We start from the raw sequence: 14379 nt of genomic DNA on the forward strand, positions 1-14379 counted from the left end.
CCCCCCCACCCCCGCTCATGCCCTGTGTCTTCCTACTGTTCCTCCCACCCCCGCTCATGCCCTGTGTCTCTCTCCTGTTGCCCTACACCCCTGCACATGTCCTGTGTCTTCCTCCTTTTCCCCCCACACCCTGCTCATACCCCGTCTCTCTCTCTTGTTCCCCCCACCCCCCGCTCATGCCCGTGTCTCTCTCCTGTTCCCCCCACCCCCGCTCATGCCCCGTGTCTCTCTCCTGTTCCCACCACCTCTGCTCATGCCCCGTATCTTCCTCCTGTTCCCCCCACCCCCCGCTCATGCCTGGTGTCTCTCTTCTGTTTCCTCCACCCCCCGCTCATGCCCTGTGTCTTCCACCTATTCCCCGACCCCCGCTCATGCCCTGTGTCCCTGTGTCTCTCTCCCTTTCCCCTACCCCCCACTCATGCCCTGTGTCTCTCTCCTGTTCCCCCCAAACCCCACCCATGCCCAGTGTCTTCCTCCTGTTCCTCCCACCCCATGCTCATGCCCCGTGTCTTCCTCCTGTTCCTCCCACCCCCCGCTCATGCCCCATATCTCTCTCCTGTTCCCCTCCACCCCCGCTCATGCTCAGTGTCTCTCTCCTGTTCCCTCATCCCCAGCTCATGCCCCATGTCTTCCTCCTGTTCCCCCACCCCCTTCTCATGCCCCTTGTCTCTCTCCTGTTCCCCCCACCCCCCGCTCATGCCCCGTGTCTCTCTCCTGTTCCCCTCACCCCCCGCTCATGCCCCTGTCTCTCTCCTGTTCCCCCCACCCCCCGCTCATGCCCCATGTCTCCCTCCTGTTCCCCCACCCCCTGACCATGCCCTGTGTCTCTTTCCTGTTCCCCACACCCCCCGCTCATACCCAGTGTCTCTCTCCTGTTCCACCCACCCCCCGCTCATGCCCTGTGTCTTCCTCCAGTACCCCCACGCCTCGCTCATGCCCCGTGTGTCTCTCCTGTTCCCCCCGACCCCGCTCATGCTGCGTGTCTTTATCCTGTTCCCCCACCCCTGCTCATGCCCCGTGTCTCTCTCCTGTTCCCCTCCACCCCCGCTCATGCCATGTGTCTTCCTGTTCCCCCACCCCCCGCTCATGCCCCGTGTCTCTCTCCTGTTCCTCCCACCCCCCGCTGTCCCCACTCCTATGATGCCCCTTGTTGACCTCTTGTTCCCCCAACCCCCCACTAATGCCCCGTGTCTTCCTCCTGTTCCCCCCACCCCAAGCTCATGCCCTGTGTCTTCCTCTTGTCCGCCCTCCTATGATGCCCCTTGTTGACCTCTTGTTCCCCCACCCCCTGCTGATGCCCCGTGTCTTCCTCCTGTTCCCCCACCCCCCCGCTGATGCCCTGAGTCTTCCTCCTGTTCCCCCCTACCCCCTGCTGATGCCCCGTGTCTTCCTCCTGTTCCCCCCCACCCCCGCTCATGCCCTGTGTCTTCCTCCTGTTCCGCCCCACCCCCACTCATGCCCCGTGTCTTCCTCCTGTTTCCCCCACCCCTGCTCATGCCCCATGTCTTCCTCCTGTTCCCCCCTCCCCCCACTCATGCCCTGTGTCTTCCTCCTGTTTCCCTCACCCCCGTTCATCCCCCGTGTCTTCCTCTTGTCCCCCCCTACTATGATGCCCCTTGTTGACCTCCTGTTCCCCCCCACCTCCGCTCATGCCCTGTGTCTTCCTCCTGTTCCCCCACCCCCTGCTCATGCCCCGTGTCCCTGTGTCTCTCTCCAGTTACCCCCACCCCAGCTCATGCCCCGTGTTTTCCTCCTGTTCCCCCACCCCCCGCTCATGTCCCCTGTCTCTCTCCTGTTCCCCCCACACCCAACTCATGCCCTGTGTGTCTCTCCTGTTCCCCCCACCCTAGCTCATGCCCCGTGTCTTCTTCCTGTTCCCCCCACCACCCGCCCATTCCCTTTATCTCTCTCCTGTTCCCCTCCAACCCCCGCTCATGCTCAGTGTCTCTCTCCTGTTCTCCCCATCCCCAGCTCATGCCCCATGTCTTACTCCTGTTCCCCCACCCCCGCTCATGCCCCGTGTCTTCCTCCTGTTCCCCCCACCCGCGCTCATGCTCCACATCTCTCTCCTGTTCCCCCCACACCCCACTTTGCCCCGTGTTTTCCTCCTGTTCCCCCCAACCCCTTCTCATGCCCCTTGTCTCTCTCCTGTTCCCCCCACCCCCCGCTCATGCCCCGTGTCTCTCTCCTGTTCCCCTCACCCCCCGCTCATGCCCCGTGTCTCTCTCCTGTTGACCCCACCCCTCGCTCATGCCCCGTGTCTCCCTCCTGTTCCCCCACCCCCTGACCATGCCGCGTGGCTCTCTCCTGTTCCCCACACCCCCCTCTCATACCCAGTGTCTCTCTCCTGTTCCACCCACCCCCCGCTCATGCCCCGTGTCTTCCTCCTATTCCCCCCACGCCTCGCTCATTCCCCGTGTGTCTCTCCTGTTCCCCCACGACCCCGCTCATGCTGTGTGTCTCTATCCTGTTCCCCCCACCCCCTGATCATGCCCTGTGTCTTCCTCCGGTTCCCCCCACTCCTGCTCATGCCCCGTGTCTCTCTCCTGTTCCCCCCATCCCCGCTCATGCCCTGTGTCTTCCTACTGTTCCTCCCACCCCCCGCTCATGCCCTGTGTCTCTCTCCTATTCCCCCCACCCCGCTCATGTCCTGTGTCTTCCTCCTGTTCCTCCCACCCCCTGCTCATATCCCGTGTCTCTCTCTTGTTCCTCCCACCCCCCCGCTTATGCCCGTGTCTCTCTGCTGTTCCCCCCACCCCCGCTCATCCCCCGTGTCTCTCTCCTGTTCCCCCCACCTCTGCTCATGCCCCGTGTCTCCCTTTTGTTCCCTCTGCTCATAGCCCCGTGTCTCTCTCCTGTTCCCCCACCCCAAGCTCATGCCCGTGTCTCTCTCCTGTTCCCCCCAAACCCTGCTCATGCCCCATGTCTCCCTCCTGTTCCCCCCACCCCCCGCTCATGCCCCGTGTCTCTCTCCTGTTCCCCCCACCCCCGTTATGCCCCGTATCTTCCTCCTGTTCCCCCCAACCCCTCCGCTCATGCCCCGTGTCTTCCTCTTGTTCCCCCCACCCCCCGCTCATGCCCTGTGTCCCCCTCTTGTTCCCCCACCCCCCGCTCATACCCCCTGTCTCTCTGCTGTTCCACCACCCCCTGCTCATGCCCCGTGTCTTCCTCCTGTTCCCCCTCACCCCCCACTCATGCCCTGTGTCTTCCTCCTGTTCCCCCACCCCCCGCTCATGCCCCGTGTCTCTCTCCTGTTCCCCCCACCCCCCACTAATGTTATGCCCTGTGTCTCTCTCCTGTTCCTCCCCACTCCCCGCTCATGCCCTGTGTCTTCCCCCTGTTCCCCCACCCCTGCTCATGCCCTGTGTCTCTCTCCTGTTCCCCACAGCCCCGCTCATGCCTCGTGTCTCTCTCCTGTTCCCCCCACCCCCCACTCATGCCCTGTGTTTTCCTTCTATTCCCCCACCCCCCGCTCATGCCCTGTATCTCTCTCCTGTTCCCCCCACCCCCCACTCATGCCTGGTGTCTCTCTTCTGTTTCCTCCACCCCCCGCTCATGCCCCGTGTCTTCCACCTATTCCCCCACCCCCCGCTCCTGCCCTGTGTCCCTGTGTCTCTCTCCCCTTCCCCTACCCCCACTCATGCCCCGTGTCTCTCTCCTGTTCCCCCACCCCCTGCCCAGTGTCTTCCTCCTGTTCCCCCACCCCACGCTCATGCCCTGTGTCTCTCTCCTGTCCCCCCACCCCTGCTCATGCCCCGTGTCTTCCTCCTGTTCCTCCCACACCCCGCTCATGCCCCATATCTCTCTCCTGTTCCCCTCCACCCCCCGCTCATGCTCAGTGTCTCTCTCCTGTACCCCCATCCCCAGCTCATGCCCCATGTCTTCCTCCTGTTCCCCCTACCCCTGCTCATGCCCCGTGTCTTCCTCCTGTTCCCCCCACCCCCTTCTCATGCCCCTTGTCTCTCTCCTGTTCCCCCCACCCCCGCTCATGCCCCGTGTCTCTCTCCTGTTCCCCTCACCCCCCGCTCATGCCCCGTGTCTCTCTCCTGTTCCAACCACCCCCCGCTCCCTCCTGTTCCCCCACCCCCTGACCATGCCCCGTGTCTCTTTCCTGTTCCCCACACCCCCGCTCATACCCAGTGTCTCTCTCCTGTTCCACCCACCCCCCGCTCATGCCCTGTGTCTTCCTGCAGTTCCCCCACGCCTCGCTCATGCCCCGTGTGTCTCTCCTGTTCCCCTCCACCCCCGCTCATTCCCTGTGTCTTCCTCCTGTTCCCCCACCCCCCGCTCATGCCCCATGTCTCTCTCCTGTTCCCCCCACCCCCGCTGTCCCCCCTCCTATGATGCCCCTTGTTGACCTCTTGTTCCCCCCACCCCCCACTTATGCCCGTGTCTTCCTCCTGTTCCCCCCACCCCCGCCCATGCCCCGTGTCTCTCTCCTGTTCCCCCCACCCACCGATCATGCCATCTATCTTATCTTCCTCCTGTTCCCCCCACCCCACGCTCATGCCCTGTGTCTTCCTCTTGTCCCCCCTCCTATGATGCCCCTTGTTGACCTCTTGTTCCCCACCCCCTGCTGATGCCCCGTGTCTTCCTCCTGCTCCCCCACCCCCCGCTGATGCCCTGAGTCTACCTCCTGTTCCCCCCTACCCCCCGCTGATGCCCCGTGTCTTCCTCCTGTTCCCCCCCACCCCCGCTCATGCCCTGTGTCTTCCTCCTGTTCCCCCCACCCCCCGCTCATGCCCCGTGTCTCTCTCCTGTTCCCCCCACCCCCGCTCATGCCCTGTGTCTTCCTCCTGTTTCCCCACCCCCGCTCATCCCCCGTGTCTTCCTCTTGTCCCCCCTACTATGATGCCCCTTGTTGACCTCTTGTTCCCCGCACCCCCATGCTGATGCCTTGTTGTGTTCTCTTTATACACCCCGCCTTCCCTTTCCATGGTGGCAATCTTGGTAAAAGATTTTCCTTCCTTCCTACACCGGGACGCCGCAGGATTACCGGTTTGGGAAGAAAAATCTTTTTTTTACCACCCAGGGTTCCCACTTTGAGAACCTTGGATACTAGTGGTCTTCATCCATTGAAAAGGACGTTATGTTACGTTGCACTAATAAAAACCTATGAAATTCAGTAAAAGAAAAATTGTTAAAGGGACGTTATGGTTAAGTTGCACTAATAAAAACCGATGAAATTCAATGAAAAAACGTTGTTAAAGGGACGTTATGGTAAAGTTGCACTAATAAAAACCTATGAAATTCAGTAAAATACATTGTTAAAAGGACATTATGGTTACAAGTAAAATCGAAAAACCCCTGAAATTCACCAGTTATGGTAAGCTAAGCAACCATATCTCGCGCCACCACCGTGCACTGCTAAGACTAACACCCAGGACATCAAAGATGACATCACAAATATCATTGATGACATCACTGTTGACATCCATGTGCATTTACATTTCATACAAGGAGTTGTGAATGTAATGTTGGCCAAAAAGTATCAGGGATTATCTGGAGATGTGTAATGAATTATTAAATAATATATTACTTCATCACACAATGTAGCGTTCTAAAGAACATTCCATTGCAGTGTTCTTTCTAGTACAGGAACCTACTCATACAGAAATGTAGGTATTGGCTGCAGCATACACCACAGAGGTGCTATATTTGTAATTTTCCAAAGTTATGTAATAAAATAAAAACTTACTACAAATTTCTACTAATACAAACAAAACATAAATAGACTACAATGCATACAAATATGGGGCTTATATGTGGAGAGTAAAGTAAGCAAACAAGAGGCAGTACCATTAGCAATTGTGTATAATCTATATGATTGTATTCATGCACAAAAATGATTTCTGTGTTTCAGGCCTGCTTCTACCCTTATATATGTACATCATAAAATGTGATTAAATTCTAAGGAAAGTAGTGTAAGTACATGTGAGAATAGCAATATCTATAAATGTAATACCTTTTAGAAAGTTACGTTTCTGACTGTCGGTAAATAAACCCACCTGGCCTATATATGGCAGTGAACATGAACAAAAAAGAAGGGGCTAGACATGTGATGTCATCCGTGATGTCATCAATGATATTTGTGATGTCATCTTTGATGTCCTGGGTGTTAGTTTTAGCAATGCACAAAGGTGGTGTGAGTTATGGTTGCTTAGCTTACCATAACTGGCGAATTTCAGTTTTTTCATTGAATTACATGGCCACGGCAGTGGCCATGTAGTTATGGTTAAGTTGCTGTTTCCATAGGAAGAGCACTTTTTAGGTGGCTTATAACTTTGCTTCCCCTGGACGAATCCTCACCAAACTTTGCAAAAAAAGTCTATGGCCCACTCTGAATTTTTGGTGAGGTTTGGTCCTGGGGGGCAAAGTTATAGGGGGGTCCCAAAACTTTTTTTTTCCCATAGACATAATGGGAAAAAACTTTGCTCACGCCTACAGCCCAAACCGCAGGACAAATTTACACCAAATTTGCAGCAGGAGAGGCGGCTTGGTCCCGAAAGCGTGTTGTTTTTTTTTTAATTTGGTGTAAATCCGTCCAGTAGTTTTTTTTAAAAAAGACAAAAATATAATTGAAAACAATAAGTGATATCTGTGTCCGCTTCGTGGACACCCTTGCCTGTTCGCTCCGCGGACAGGACGGGGCTTGGGCAAGCGACTTGCGTGATGTCCGCGGACATCTGATGTGCTCTCCCATTGGCTGTAGTTAAGCGTGCAGTGCGTCTTATTTTCAGAGACGCCCACGCCCACCATCTTAGTTTATTGTTCGTATATTGGCATCTGTGGCAAGCTCTGCGGTGACTTCAGATTTCACAATTGATTATCACAACGTAACAAGCGAAAATTCGGATGCCATAAGATCAGAGGACAGCGGGGCCTCCAATGGGGCTGTTTGAGGCTCATGTGGATTACACTTCCTGAATGTCCCAGGCTGCTGCAGACTTGCAGGAGACACGCCATCGGTACACGGTGGCCTGTGGAGGACCGAGGAGCGGATATCCCGTTCCCCGCACCCCCGCTCATTACCCGTGTCTCCCTCCTGTATCCCGCCACCCCCGGCTCATTACCCGTGTGTCCCTCCTGTACCCACCTACCCCCCACTTATACCCGTGTCTATCTCTTGTTTCCCCCCACCCCCGCTCATTGCCGTGTCTCCCCCTGTACCCCTCCACCCGCCGCTCATGCCTGTGTCTCTCTCTTGTTTTCCCCCAATCCCCGGCTCATGCTCTGTGTCTCCCCTGTTCCCCCCCACCCCGCGCTCATGCCCCGTGTCTCCCTGCTGTTGCCCCCCAGCCCCCGCTCATGCACCGTGTCTCGCTCATGTTCCCCCACTCTCGCTCATGCCCTGTGTCTCCCTCTTGTTGTCCCCTACTCCCCGCTGGTGCCCCGTGTCTCTCTACTGTTACCCCACCCCTGCTCAGGCGCCGTGTCTCCCACTTGTTGCCCCCCACCCCCCGCTTATCATGCCCCGTGTCTCCCTCGTATTCCCCCACTCCCTGCTCATGCCCCATGTCTCTCTCCTGTTACCCCCCGCCTCCCGCTCATGCCCCGTCTCTCTCTCCTGTTACCCCCCCACCCCCTCTCATGCCCTGTGTCTCCCTCCAGTTGCCCCCCACCCCCGGTCATGCCCCGTGTCTCCCTGCTGTTTCCCCCCACCCCCGGCTCATGCCCCGTGTCTCTCTCCTGTTACCCCCCACCCCCTCTCATGCCCCGTGTCTCCCACCTGTTAACCCCCAACCCCCTCTCATCCCCTGTGTCTCTCCTGTTGCCCTCTACCCCGGTCATGCCCCGTGTCTCCCTTCTGTTGCCCCCACCCCCCGGTCATGCCCTGTGTCTCCCTGCTGTTGTCCCCCACCCCCTGCTCATGCCCCGTGTCTCCCTCCTGTTACCCCCCACCACCCTCTCATGCCCCGTGTCTCCCTCGTGTTCCCCCAAACCCATCTCATGCCCCGTGTCTCCCTGCTGTTGCCCCCACCCCCTGCTCATACCCTCTGTCTCTCTCCTGTTACCCCCACCCCCGCTCATGCCCGTGTCTCCCTCGTGTTCTCACCACCCCCGCTCATGCCCTGTGTCTCTCTCCTGTTACCCCCACCCCCCGCTCATGCCCCGTGTCTCCCTGCTGTTGCCCCCCACCCCCATTCATGCCCCATGTCTCCCTTGTGTTCCCCCCACCCCTGCTCATGCCCCATGTCTCCCTGCTGTTGCCCCCCACACCCCTCTCATGCCCTGTGTCTCCCTGCTGTTGCCCCCACGCCTGCTGATGCCCCATGTCTCTCTCCTGTTACCCCCCACCCCCTGGTCATGCCCCGTGTCTCCCTGCTTTTGCCCTCACCCACCACTCATGCCCCGTGTCTCTCTCCTGTTACCCCCAACCCCCTCTCATGGCCCATGTCTCTCTCCTGTTGCCCCCCACCCCCCGGTCAGGCCCCGTGGCTTCCTGCTGTTGCCCCCCACCCACGCTCATGCCCTGTGTCTCTCTCCTGTTACCCCCCACCCCCCGGTCATGGCCTGTTTCTTCCTGCTGTTGCCCCCCACCCCCTGCTCATGCCCTGTTTCTCTCTCCTGTTCCCCCACCCCCCACGCATGCCTTGTGTCTCTCCTGTTCCCTCCCGCCCATGCCCCGTGTCTCCAATGTTCCCCCCCACCCCCTGCTCATGCCCCTTTTCTCCCTGCTGTTGCCCCCCACCCACCTCTCATGCCCCGTGTCTCCCTCCGGTTGCCCCCCACCCCCGCTAATGCCCTATGTCTCTCTCCTGTTACCCCCACCCCCCTGTCATGCCCTGTGTCTCCCTGCTTTTGCTCCCCACCCCCGCTCATGCCCCATGTCTCCCTGCTGTTGCCCCCGCTCATGCTCCGTGTCTCTCTCCTGTTGCCCCACACCCCCCGCTCATGCCCCGTGTCTCCCTGATGTTGCCCCCCGACCCCCACTCATGCCCTGTATCTCTCTCCTGTTCCCCCCATCCCCCACTTATGCCTCGTGTCTCTCCTGTTACCCCCCACCCCCTGCTCATGCCCCGTCTCTTTCTCCTGTTGCCCCCCTCTCATGCCCCGTGTCTCCCTGCTGTTGCCCCTCACCCCCCGCTCATGCCCTGTGTCTCTCTCCTGTTACCCCCAACCCCCTCTCATGCCCCATGTCTCCCTCGTGTTCCCCCCACCTCCCGCTCATGCCCTGTGTCTCCCTGGTGTTGCCCCCCACCCCGCTCATGCCCCGTGTCTCCCTGCTGTTGCCCCCGACCCCCTGCTCATGCCTCATGTCTCTCTCCTGTTACCCCCCACCCCTCTCTCATGCCCCGTGTCTCTCTCCTGTTACCCCCACCCCCTCTCATGCCCCGTGTCATTCTCCTGTTACTCCCCACCCCCTCTCATGCCCCTTGTTTCTCTCCTGTTGCCCCTGAACCCCCCCAGTCATGCCCCGTGTCTCCCTTCTCTTGCCCCCCACCACCCGGTCATGCCGCATGTCTCTCTGCTGTTGCCCCCCACCCACGCTCATGCCCCATGTCTCTCTCCTGTTACCCTCCACCCCCTCTCATGCCCTGTGTCTCCCTCGTATTCTCTCATCCCCTGGTCATGCCCCGTGTCTCCCTGTTTTTGCCCCCGCACCCCTCGCTCATGCCCCGTGTCTCCCTGTTGTTGCCCCCGCTCATGCTCTGTGTCTCTCTCCTGTTGCCCCACACCCGACGCTCATGCCCCATGTCCCCCTGCTGTTGCCCCCCACCCCCCACTCATGCCCCGTGTCTCCATCATGTTGCCCCCCACCCCACGCTCATGCCCCGTGTCTCTCTTCTGTTACCCCCAACCCCCTCTCATGCCCCATGACTCCCTGCTGTTGCCCCCCACCCCTTCTCATGCCCAGTGTCTCCCTGCTGTTGCCCCCCACCCCCACTCATGCCCCGTGTCTCCCTGCTGTTGCCCCCCACCCCCGCTCATGCCCCGTGTCTCTCTCCTGTTACCCCCCGCTCATGCCCCGTGTCTCCCTGCTGTTGCCCCCAAACCCCCGCTCATGCCCCGTTTCTCCCTCCTGTTACCCCCCACCCCCGCTCATGCCCCGTGTCTCTCTCCTGTTACCCCCCACCTCCCTCTCATGCCCCCTGTCTCCCTCCTTGACCCCCTGCCCAACCTAGGATGCTAGTGGTCTTCATCCATTGAAAAGGACGTTATGGTTACGTTGCACAAATAAAAAACTATGAAATTCAATGAAAAAAACATTGTTGAAGGGACGTTATGGTTAAGTTGCACTAATAAAAACCTATGAAAATCAATGAAAAAACTTTGTTAAAGGGACGTTATGGTAAAGTTGCACTAATAGAAAGCAATGAAAATCAGTGAATAAACGTTGTTAAAGGGACGTTATGGTAGTTGCGCTATTAAAAACCTATGAAATTCAGTGAAAAACATTGGTAAAGGGACATTATGGTTAAGTTGCGCTACTAAAAACCTATGAAATTCAGTGAAAAAATGTTGTTAAAGGGACGTTATGGTTAAGTTGCGCTACTAAAAACCTATGAAATTCAGTGAAATAACTTGGTTAAAGGGACGTTATGGTTCCAAAAAAAACGAAAAACCCTTGAAATTCACCAGTTATGGTAAGCTAAGCAACCATAACTCGCGCCACCACCGTGCACTGCTAAGCCTAACACCCAGGACATTAAAGATGACATCACAAATGTCATTGATGACATCACTGATGACATCACATGTGCATTTACCTTTCATGAAAAGTCTGTACAAGGGATTCTTAGTGTAATGTTAATAAAAAAAGTGTCAAAGATTATTGGAATAAATATCAAGTGTTAATCAGTGCATTAAGCTATGCATTGATATAAATAGCATTCTATTATTAACTTCAATCCAGTATACTAAGGTACTCATGTAGAAACATAGGCATTGTGTGCAGCATACATGATGGAGGTGCAGTATTCATAAGCTTGAGATGTTGTATAGTGAAATGATAACTGTTTTCATATTAGAGTTTTGCATACAGTGAAACTTGTGATAAGTAGGTAATAAAACCCACTTACTACATAATTGCATTATTATAGACAAATCACAAAGAGACAACACCACATACAAATATTAATATATACAAGGGAATTGAAGTAAGAAAAAAAGCAGCAATAGTAGCAGAAAGTGTTCATAACGTAACTGATTACCTTTATGCAGAGAAATGATTGCTCTGTTTCAAAGCTGTTACTTACCCTATCTATATATTTCACATGATGTGTCTGGACCCTAATGAAAGTAGTGTGAGTACAACATATAAAAATATGAGCATATACAGGGAAGGTACAGTAATAAAACAACATCAAAACAATCAGAAAGTGCTGATAACTCTACTGATAATTTTAATGCACAAAAAGGATTGCTGTCTTTCAAGGTTGTGTCTTCCCCTATGTATATGTTTCATATGATATGACTGGACCATAAGGGAATTATTGTAAGAACATACTTGAAGGATAAATCTACAAATATAGTACATTTACACTTTTTAGTTCCTGACTGTTACTGAAGAAAATCATGTGGCCTAGATATGTCAGGAAAGGAAAAAAGGGGGCGTCAGACATGTGATGTCATCAGTGATGTCATCAACGACATTTGTGATGTCATCTTTGATGTCCTGGGTGTTAGGCTTAGCAGTGCACGGTGGTGGCGCGAGTTATGGTTGCTTAGCTTACCATAACTGGCGAATTTCAAGGGGTTTTTGGTTTTACTTGGAACCATAACGTCCCTTTAACAAAGTTTTTTCACTGAATTTCATAGGTTTTTAGTAGCGCAACTTAACCATAACGTCCCTTTAACAAAGTTTTTTCACTGAATATATATATATATTTAGTTAAAAAAACTTTGTTAATGGGACATTATGGTTCCAAGTAATTTTATACCATTAAGTTTACTATTAATGCTTCTCCTCACCACTAGCTCACTTTCTACTCTCATCTGAACCGCAGTTTAGTAACACACAAATAGAAGAATAGCCTTCCCTACTAATTGTAACTGCCCATTGCACAATCACACACCACCACATACATCGTTCCCATCACACTCAGACACTCATGCACACAGCACACATACATTGCAGAATGGCCCAACCCATACCTTCTTTTTTTTTCCAACAGACCTCAAAGAATGCATACCAAAAAGCAAGCCCGTAGAAAGCAATGCAGAAATAGAGCAAATGAAAATAAAAGTGTCCAAAATAAGTATCCATCTCTACCAGAGTTTGTACAAAACGTTCAAACAAAACAGCTAATACAGACATTTAGCGAAACAAAACAAGCTTCCAGTACATAAACTTTGCCTCCTCTATCAAAATGTAAAACAAAACAAAAAATGCTTAACAAGAATTTGGCTACCACTACTGCTAAAACTGCTCCTATAAATCTTGATTTACTAGCAGGTAACCAAAACAAAAAAAGGTATTTTAGTAAAAATGTTCCGCCACAGAGTCCTTCCGAAAAAATAGGAGACAAATCAAACACATCCCTTCAAACCTACCGTAGAAAATTAATCTTAGAAGCTTTGATAGACAGTGCAATCCTTCTCAAAAGGAAGTTATTCATTTTAGTGTTAAACAGAATGAAAGCACTAACAAAACTAACTACTAAATTACAAAAAAAAAACTTCTCAATAAACGGAATGTCAACAAAAATAATTTCTTAAATATCTGTGAAGGTGAATGGAGTCACACGACGAGCACAGAACCATATTAAATGAAGAAGCATAAACACAAAACCAAACAAACACAATTGCCATCAATAGCAGTGGACGGGGTTATGAAAAAATTAATAATACCATAATGGAACAAGAAATACCGCTTACAAAAATATCCCCAGAAAACTCAGAATTACCTCTCCATTCGACTGAACCAGAACATCCAGTATCCAAATGGCCATGCACGTCAATGTGTAACATTCCCAAAAAATCTTTCAAATCTTTACGCCAGTTCCTCAATCAGTATGTGAAACGCAAAGACAAGATCAAAATGAAAGTCCTGCAGTATTTGGATACCTGTCCAGTGCGCAAATACACAGGACTACAAGGACATTCATTAGCCTGCATTTCAGGACCTTTTTGCAAAAGCACCTTACATCATATCAAAATGATTTCAACACATCATTCAACTATAAGAAATCTAGTCTATAAACTGTACTATGCTAAAAGTCCTGTTTTAGCACTAGCCAATTTAAATAACTCTTTTCTACATGGTACACACAAAGACCTACTCGGAGAATTGACCATATCCAGAGAAAATATTTTGGAAGTGAAAGCCACTTACAAAGTGCAATAGCTTTACAACAGACTAGCAACAATTCTGCACATGGCAAATTTCGACTACACACATACAAAAAAGAAATACTAAAATTTAAAAGTACTTCCGCTGAAGTACCAAACCATGTGTGTGTGTGTTGCCGCAAAAATGTTTCTAAAAGTAACACAAAAACTATTGACGTAACATACAAAATAGAAAACAATGAAGATTCCACATGGTTTGAATTAGTTCTCTACCTTATAGCAGAAAACAAATATGAAATAACTAACCCCTTAATACTTTGCAGTTACTGCACTACAAAACTTGATAACAACCAAACTCATTCACGTGCTATCACAAAACCCCTGCAACAACTCAATTTATATGAGAGCATCATAATTCAAACAATGCACCCATTTCAAGCAATAAGTTGCCTTCAACCAAAAACAGCAAAATTACCTGCCTTTGATTTAGTGAAAGGCTTTTGTGGCAAAGTAGTTGATTTACCATTAGATCTGAAAGAAAATGTGCACAATCTGTGAGTGCAACGTCCAATAGAGCAATCTTTAATTGGCTTAGTAAATGGTGTACCAACAAAAGACAAAAAAATGTGGCAAAAACTCATAGACTTACATAAAGTTAGACAAGCCTTGCAATATCTAAAAGACAATAATTAAAATAATTAATACTACAAATAAATAAATATTGAAGAAAACCTAAGGGAAACAACTGAAATAATTCAAGAGTCACCAGAAACTGGTCAATTTGAACTTCTAGATCCTGCTACAGTATCTACTATTTTAGACCATTATACAATTCATCCATTACACTCTAATGACACCATAGATGATGCACTAGAAACATACTAAATGCGACAAACCAAAGGATCACCAATTAGCATATGGGAAAAAAGTATAGAAGCACATGCTTTTCCTCTACTCTTTCCTACTGGCAAAGGAGGAAGGTACGATGATAGACCCACTCAGATAACAGCATCAGAATATTGCTAGTTACGAATGTATTCTGAAGATCCCAGATTTAGAAAAATTGTGGAATACATATTCCACCTACTCTTTTAAAGTGATCTAGCAAATCTATGTTACGGAGTTGCACACATATTGAAATAA

This window comes from Ambystoma mexicanum, chromosome 5p (assembly GCF_040938575.1).
Source record: "Ambystoma mexicanum isolate Mex_15411 chromosome 5p, UKY_AmexF1_1, whole genome shotgun sequence".
Lineage (NCBI taxonomy): Eukaryota > Metazoa > Chordata > Amphibia > Caudata > Ambystomatidae > Ambystoma > Ambystoma mexicanum.